Here is an 8,507-nt window from a genome sequence, read left to right on the forward strand (position 1 = left end):
TTGACCAAAGTTTATCAAATCTGACACAATTTACGATGTTATCTAGCAGTTTATGACATAATATAGCTGCATGGAGGCGGCATGTGGGTGAACTAAAAGCTACCAGATCGATATTTTTCATCCTACACTAAAACTAAAGGTAATTGGAATAAAGAACAAGGTATGGTAACGGCCGATTTTGGCCCCTTGTTTCATGAAAAAAATCAAAACACATGCAGTTAAAATGTAATCTTTTACAGATAAGATATATAAATGTTGCTTGTTTTGAATCCAGCATCACAAAGGCAATACGAGGGTAATAAAGTTAGACATTTTACCGAATTTCCTTATTAAATGCTGAATTTCGTTTATAAGACACTTTTCAATTCAGAAACAGAGCACGCGCTTGATGACACTAGTGCATGAAATTTATAAATAAGAATGAAAGACAAGCCTGTGTTCTATGTTTTCTAAAACAAAATTGATTTGAAATTATGAAAATTGTCATGATAATAAGAAAATTGACATATTTTGTTACCTCTCTATGACTTGTGTGTCCAATAACTTAGAATCAATACTTATTTTGTAAGAACGATGACAACTTAACATGTTTCTAATAATGAACTATTATATACCAACTTTTATTTGCGTGCGAGAAGACTCTTCATAATATGCAAAATTTTCAGCTTAAGATATAAAATGTAGCAATTTCTGTTTCACAACGTTTAGGTCATGGCTAGTGTTTGGAAAAATGTTATACAATGTCAGAAGTGCAGCATGATATATGTAGTGTTGCCCCCAGTGCAGTTTGTAAATAATGACCTCACAATTAGCTTGAAAAAAAAAAACTTCAGCCAGCAATAGACTTAATGATAAATTGTATTTGCTGACAAGATTATTGTATCAACCATAGAGCTTAAATATAGAATAAGACATAGATATAGACATAGAAGTGATGACTATAAATAATACTGCTGATATTCTTGTTTCATCAACTTAATAATCAACTGGCAATAACTATAATAGTCGCGTTTTAGAAATTTTTCATACGTAAAGCATGCTCTTGTGTATTGAATCAAGTGAGAGGTATAAACACCATATACAGGAGATGGAGATATACTGCAGCTTAATTAAGGGATGCAAAACCCGTTATGCAAAATATCCCATATGTTCCAACTATTGTTGATGTCCTGGCATACTCAACTCTACTTTACCTTGCATTTGAAGTTTATGTCTCCCATTTAATTCGATACACAAGAGGGTGTTCTTAATTGAAATATTTTCAGAGACTATATATGATGCTGAAAGATAAGATGATGAATCAAAGGTATAAGATCTACATAATCAAATTCTATGGTCATTCATATTACCTCTACTGAAAATAAAATCTATCAATAAGTCGAATTTTTACTGACGGTTGTCATGAAAATTGGTAAGCAATTATTTTAACTCTTAATTTTTTAAGGATTTCCCCTTTATCGATCATGAAAAGAAGCACATGGTAGAGGATGTTCAGCCCTCCATGGCATTTGATTCAAAGAACAAGGTAAAGTTTCAATACAAATGAAGCCCTCTATTTGTCTAAAAAATGAAAGTGTTATATATAAGAATTAAGAAATTAAAAATCATTCTTTCTGATTCGTAGGAATTCCATGCATTAAGAATACACATCGTTTTTCTCACATGACCTCCTAAATGGTTATTATGACGTCATTAACTTGTGCATTTTAAATTCCCGTATTTTCTTAAAATGTTGCAGAAGACATCAATTTTTCAATAGAATTTTCTTTCATAAAACATGCTCTGCCACCGTCGACCACAAAGATCTAGAAATACGTGATTTTTAAAAGTAGTTTACATATTCAGTTTACATAATATATCCAATATTTGAAGTGGGCGACGGTGGCAGACACTATATTCTAAACTAAAATAAGCACAGAAATGAGTCATTCTGTGGCATTCTGCATTAAGCTTTGAAATGTATCCATTTAATGACGTCATAGTTCTAGAACGGTCCTTCTTCATGTCCTATTCTTTATTGATTTATCATATTCATCTATTCAACTATTGTTAAAAGAACTTTATTCGGTAATAACCAATATTTGCCCCCCTCACCCCCTAAATCAAACTTTGATGGAGATATATTAATTTAGTTCTTAAACAGGGAAGTATATGCTGACTTCAAAGCACTGAATATTTTCATAAGTTATGACGCCATATGTAAGCAATGCCGTCACAAACATGACGTAAATTTCAGTTTTTTTAATGAAATTTACAGAAAAATGTACATATTTTGTCGATATTTTGAGTAAAAGTCACCGAGCGCATGTGTGTTCGGGATCAATATTTTGATATAATGTGTAGAATGATAAAATCAATGAAATTTGTCAATATTAATCCTGAACAAACTTGCGCTCTATAAAGTTTAAGCTAAAATGTTGAAATTTTGTCCATTTTGTCGTCTTTCTGAAATAGGATATAGAATCGGACTAGTTTGTGACGTCATAAAAACAAAAATTGTGAATACACTGCTTTGACACTGTAATATTTTCTGTTAATTTATATTTCTCAAACAATTTCTTGAATTCAGCACATTTCAGGAAGTTTTTAAAATTTGACTTTTGTGGGGGCAAATATATGCAATATACCGCATATAGTTCTTTCATAACTTTTTAAGAACATTCAATTAATAGGGCACAATAAAACCCAAACTGTACCTTCTTCTTTCCGCATATCACTATTGTGCACGTGATTGTTATTCGATTTCATTATCTGATAAGCGTTGTTATATGTTATAAAAGTTCAATAGCCCTCGTAAAATATACCTCGTGAATAGTTGATAAAAAATTCAGATAACGATGTTCAAAGGTTCGACTGAAAGACTATTATTTTTCAAGAATCAGAGAGGGGGAATTTAAAAGTAAGTGCAATATTTCTACTTTAGGTGTACGGTTTTACAGGAATAACAGATATCTTTGAATTTTAAGGACAGAAATCTTTTGAATCTTGATTATAGAAAAATCGTCAATGATCCAACTGATGTTATTTTTATCATACACAATCTCATACACATTTTCTCCTCTTTTTCTTTCTTCCGTGTATAAAATCCATATAGTATTACTGAATAAATTGTGGAAAGCATGAAGCAATTGTCATCCAGCACATAGTTGCAGGGGACAGAATAAAAATTTTTGCTGGTATTGGAACAGAGGGAGATATATTTTCAGAGGTCTGGCGCCCCTTTATGCCCACGGTAGGTCAGGGGCAAATCCCTGACTGAGGCCAGGAACAAATCACTAGGAAGCTCATGAATGTTGGAGATAAAGAGTTATCTTTAACCTAGCTTATTTAGTATGGTTTGGTGAAGTCAAGAAGGGGAGGTAACTACAATCATTTTTTAATAAATAAAGAAAGGAATGTTGTTTAATCCAAGTCATTATTTCAAAAGATTTTTGGTCGATACAGTGACATTAATTGTTAGCAAATACAATCTGTCATTAAATGGTCGTCATATGCTGGCTGACACTTTTCATAATAAATGTTAGGCCAATATTTAAATACCATTGCCGACAGATTTTTTCCGTTATTTCCTGATCATGACGAGAAGCAAATGCTGGGTGTGAACAATCGGAAGGGAATACTAGCTTCTCCATGGCCCCTGAATTAAAACTCTTTTGACTTATGAATTGAAGCTAAGTGACGATTGTTAATGGATAGTGTGTCGTGTGTAAATATCGAGTTAAAGTCACAATCATTTTTATTGCACATGGTTCCTGCAGATCACATTGGAGTATTAGTTCGCCGCCTAGCTATCTCCAAGTCAATTTTTAAAAGTTAACATATATGAATGAATTTCAATATCTACATGTAAATGGGTAACTACATGCATATAAATTTTCACAAAGCATAACTTAATTGGAAAAGAAGGAGCTATAAGTTATAACTATAATTTGTGGAAAACGAGTTTTAGAGAAGTCAATGGAAAACGACAAACATAAAATTAATCAACCCCTCCACTGATACCAAAGATATTGTAGTAAGGAGAGGGGGAGGGATAACATATTGGCGCTGTACTTAAAATAACTAGTAACGGTCAATTACAAATAAACTCTTTTGTGCAAGCTAGTTTAATTACATTAATCGTCATTTGTTTTGAATGAAAAGGAAGTAAACTGAAGGTAGGAATTAAGAATTAGCGAGCGTACATAGTTCTTTGTCGATCGTCCTCTTAAAGTTATTTTGCGTATCGGACGTATTTACTCTTCATTGAGTGGTGATTTACTATACAGTAAAACATGCTTATAACGAATTGTCGTGTACAGAGAATTGATATTCATTCCACATGACTTTCAAATATTTTGTAAACTTAACGGAAAAAAACAAATTTTGCTTCTTATAACAAAGCAAAGTCGCCTATCGCTAACGCTTTTTTATATTTGTGTTTTACTGTATCTTGAATATGACATCCCATTTCCTTTTGATTGAGTTTTAAGACATGCATCTGTTCTTTAATTGTTGTAAGAATCAATCAACTTGCCTAAATTGTGAGGGAATTTTAACCAAAAAAAAGTAAATCAAATTAATGAAAAGGTTTCTGAGTCAGATAGTCTTTCCGTCAACTTATGAGGATATTAAAGAAAAAAACCTATTTTCAGTATGTTTAAATTCTAAAAAATAACCTGTGTGAGAGTGCAGTAATTTTTTTCAAAAGTATAAGGAAAAATGAAAGTTCGAGATTCAACTTAGATTTCTAAGTGAATTTGATAGAGAAATTGTATTGAACCATTCAATAATGCTTTTGAATATCATTCTGTTTATTGTTCTTTAAGGTGTAAAGAATAGAGGAAGAACGTTTAGACACAAATGTTAATCAGGACATAGAGGAATTGTTCAAAACAGTAAGCAAAATATGCAAGGATCATGGGGAAAGCATTCCAGAGTTAAAAAAGTCTCTGAAGATCTTGAAAACCGTCAAAGAAAAAGTGAAGAACCTACACACTTTATCAGAAGTTCACCTAACAGACCTAGAAATACCATGGATAAAGGTCGGTGCAGGAAATTTTGGGAGGGTATATAAATCAACGTGGAAAAAGTCGTCCACGGTGGCGATAAAGGTTTTGAAAAAACAAGCAGAAAACCAAGTTTATGAATACAAGCTATTACGTTATCTTAGCCACGAAAATATCATTGCATATAGAGGTATGGGATACATCAATTCAAAGGAGGATCTGGAAAAGTGTTTATTGATGGAAGAAAGTGAAGAGGATGACTTGAGGGATTTATTTGAGGAACCAAACAGAATATATGTTTTTTGTTATGGAATTCATTCCAACAAATCTCTACCAATACATTGTTCAAAAAAAGAGTCATGAAAAACAGGGATTGTCTCTCAAAAAGGCGTGGGATGTTGGAAAACAAATTGCCAGTGCACTAAGCTACTTACATTCAGAAGGAATCGTACACAGGGACTTGAAGCCAGACAACATCCTGATTCAGGGATATGTCAACAAATTCATTATCAAAATTGCAGATTTTGGCTTGGCATGGCAGGACGACCAAATCAACAATCAACAGAAAAGATCAGTAATGTCTAACAGTGGTACAAATCTCACAGAAAATAAGATAGAATTACATGTAAGATGGGAACCACCAGAATTTCGATCATCCCAAGCAAAAGATAACCTCCATCATGACCTGAATGCTTTCAAAAGGGGCGATATTTACTGTTTCGGCCTCGTTATTCTTTTCACAATTTCCGGCCTGAAACCGTTTGCCAAATATTCAACAGAAAGCTTATCAGATAAACAAATTCACCAAAACTATCAAATCTAAACAATATAACAGACTCCGAAGATGTGGTAGAAAAGTCCATCTTAGCGTGCACGAAAGAGAGACCGGAAGAAAGACCAAATGCTGAGGAAGTGATAAAAAGATTTTATGAAGGAAAAAACCCCTATTACTCAGAAGCAGATGAAAAAGAACTATTTTCTTGTGGATTCATGGAGAAGACAGATATTTTTGTTGCAGATTCTTGTACTGAAGAAGATGCGAACCAGATCGGATATTTTAAATCTGGAAAGCGCCCATGTGGATATAAACACAAAGACTTAAACTGTCTCATCAAAGTCAGAGAAACTCCCTACAGGGACATATTCATAGACTGGGACAAAGAGGAAAAATAAAAAAAATTATGAGAAATTTAGAAGGCAGGCCAATAAGAAAATTATCGATAACAATCCGACAGTGGCATTGAAACGTCTAACATTCTCGCGTCCCGACGAAGAAAGGGAGAGACAAAGAGTGAAAATGTTTTTTAAACAGTCGGAATATATACACCACAGAGCAATGCGAGACATCTGGATGGGCATGAGCGATGAAGAAAAGCGAGAAATCCTTCCAAACAAATCAGAAGTTAATCCCTACTTCAGCAATACATTTGGACTACATGTCGCCATTTTAACGAACGAAGGTCCAGGCAATCCTCAATATTTCGTTTTTCCCCAGCGTGCAAAAGGTGCAGGGATGTCTGCCCCCGGACTTATTACGTGCGGAGCTGTTGAAAGTGCATCTACCCCAGATATCCAAGAAATAAACGAAAAACAGAAAACAGAAGAAAACGAAGATGGAGACGAAGAAGATGAGGAAAAGGAAGAAATAGAAGATGAGGAGGAGGATGAAAGCGAGTTGAAGAGAGTAAATCTGGTCAACACTGCGATTCGTGGTCTGCGTGAAGAACTTGGCCTCGAACTGTCTGATTCAGAAGCAAAGGCAGTCTGCCTGACCACAATTTATCTGAAAACGGATACCCACGAATGGGGACTTTGTGGATTTGTTGACCTAACAGACGAAAGAATTCAGCCCCCAAATCGCATAAATGCGGATAATTTAAAAGATCGTTTCTCCAGTGGTCCCAAAGACAAGTTCGAGCATCAGGCATTACGATTTGTTAAATTTACGCTAGAAGACATAGTGGATTTTGTATTTGAAAACCATGATAATTTTGCCAGTTCAGCTAAACTTGTTGTCGTGAAGGTTCTGCAAGCATATTTCGGATGGTCAACGGTGCAGAGAGAATTTGAATCTAGGAAAGTTATTCAGCATTAGAAAAAGGAGTGCAATTTCCAATTAAACTAGTAACTAGATGGACTGTAAACAAGAACATTGTAGTTTTATGATTAACATTTTATTAATTCCTGTTTAAAATTATTGCTCAGAGTGAAATGTATAGCATAAACTTTTAGGAGGAAAGGCGATTTTTATTTGATGTCAGTGGTTATTGAGCTTAGGAATCAACAAAAAAATAATTAATGGTTGTGAGCTCTACTGACACTGTATGCTCCTGTATTTTCTGGAAAATACTACAAACATCAATTGGTAAACGTGCATATTATTACTTGATTTAAAAAAAATTGCATCTATACGAATTAAAGAAAAGTAAAATACAATATTTTGAAAATTATAATAGTAATAAAAAATACTTTGATTCATTAATGTAGTAAAACAGTAAAACGTTGAAACAATTGAAAATTATAATTTACAATCTTATGGTAAACTAAACTTGTATTGTAAACTTTAATTTCATATTGGTTGTCTGATTTTTTTTTTCATATCAAAATCATTTTTTTCTCGGAATACTTACATAACAGAGCAATGTGAGACATCTGGATGAGCAGGAGCGACAAGAAAAAGCGGGGAATTCTTCCAAACACATCAAAATTTAATCACTTCTCCAGCAATACAGTGGTTAGAGAGTCTGCTCTAGAATCGCGAAGTAAGGAGTTGATCCTTACGTCGCAGGTTAGAATACCACTGTGGGAAGTGGAGAGACCGGTCCTTCGGATGAGTTTGTATTAATCAAGGTCCTCTTTTGCAGTAGATGTTGGCACAAAAAAAGATCCATCACTGTTCAATGGCCTTGCGTGCCGAGTATACCTAAGGACAAATTTGTAGCTCTCCACCGGCAAGTGGTGGCCTCTGTCCATATGAGTTAAAAATTATCAAGAGGGACGTTAAACAACAATCAATCATTCAATTTTCAGCAATACATATTTTCAAATATAAATTATATATAATAAAAATCGTTACAAATAAATATTTGAAGGCAATGTCTTTCAAAAGATCTGTTGGACACTTGTTGACTTCATCTATTAGCCGATTTGTATTTATTTTCCTATTAAGCAGCATTTTAAAGAAAACTTCAACACGAGCTTAACTGACGTTTGCTATTTGACGCGGCATTCAGACACATCGACGTTTTATCAATCAACTATTCTTTCTTCCATTGGACTCGATATATTGTGTGTAGGTTTTGGACACTCAAGAGAATGTTCCATGTATGATCTTATATGGAATCAACAAGCTCGATGCAAGTAAGAATTTCCCGCATGGCATTTAATTCCACATCTGATGTTTCAAAGGTTATATATTTGCTCTACTCCCGGATTATATTAGTTTGAATGGGCGTTTGAGCTTGAATGTATACTGTTTCTCATCTCCATATTTCTATGGGCGTTATTATAACGTTTTTA

The 8,507-nt window shown here is 33.9% G+C and overlaps 1 pseudogene; it reads left to right on the forward strand.

Moving 5' to 3' along the window:
• Nucleotides 1-4,814: 4,814 nt before the first annotated feature.
• LOC134268409 (probable serine/threonine-protein kinase kinX) lies at nucleotides 4,815-7,224 on the forward strand (annotated as a pseudogene).
• The last annotated feature ends 1,283 nt before the right edge of the window (nucleotides 7,225-8,507 follow it).

This window comes from Saccostrea cucullata, unplaced genomic scaffold (assembly GCF_032062105.1).
Source record: "Saccostrea cucullata isolate Sc308-1 unplaced genomic scaffold, CSIRO_AGI_Scuc_v1 ctg481, whole genome shotgun sequence".
Taxonomy (NCBI): domain Eukaryota; kingdom Metazoa; phylum Mollusca; class Bivalvia; order Ostreida; family Ostreidae; genus Saccostrea; species Saccostrea cuccullata.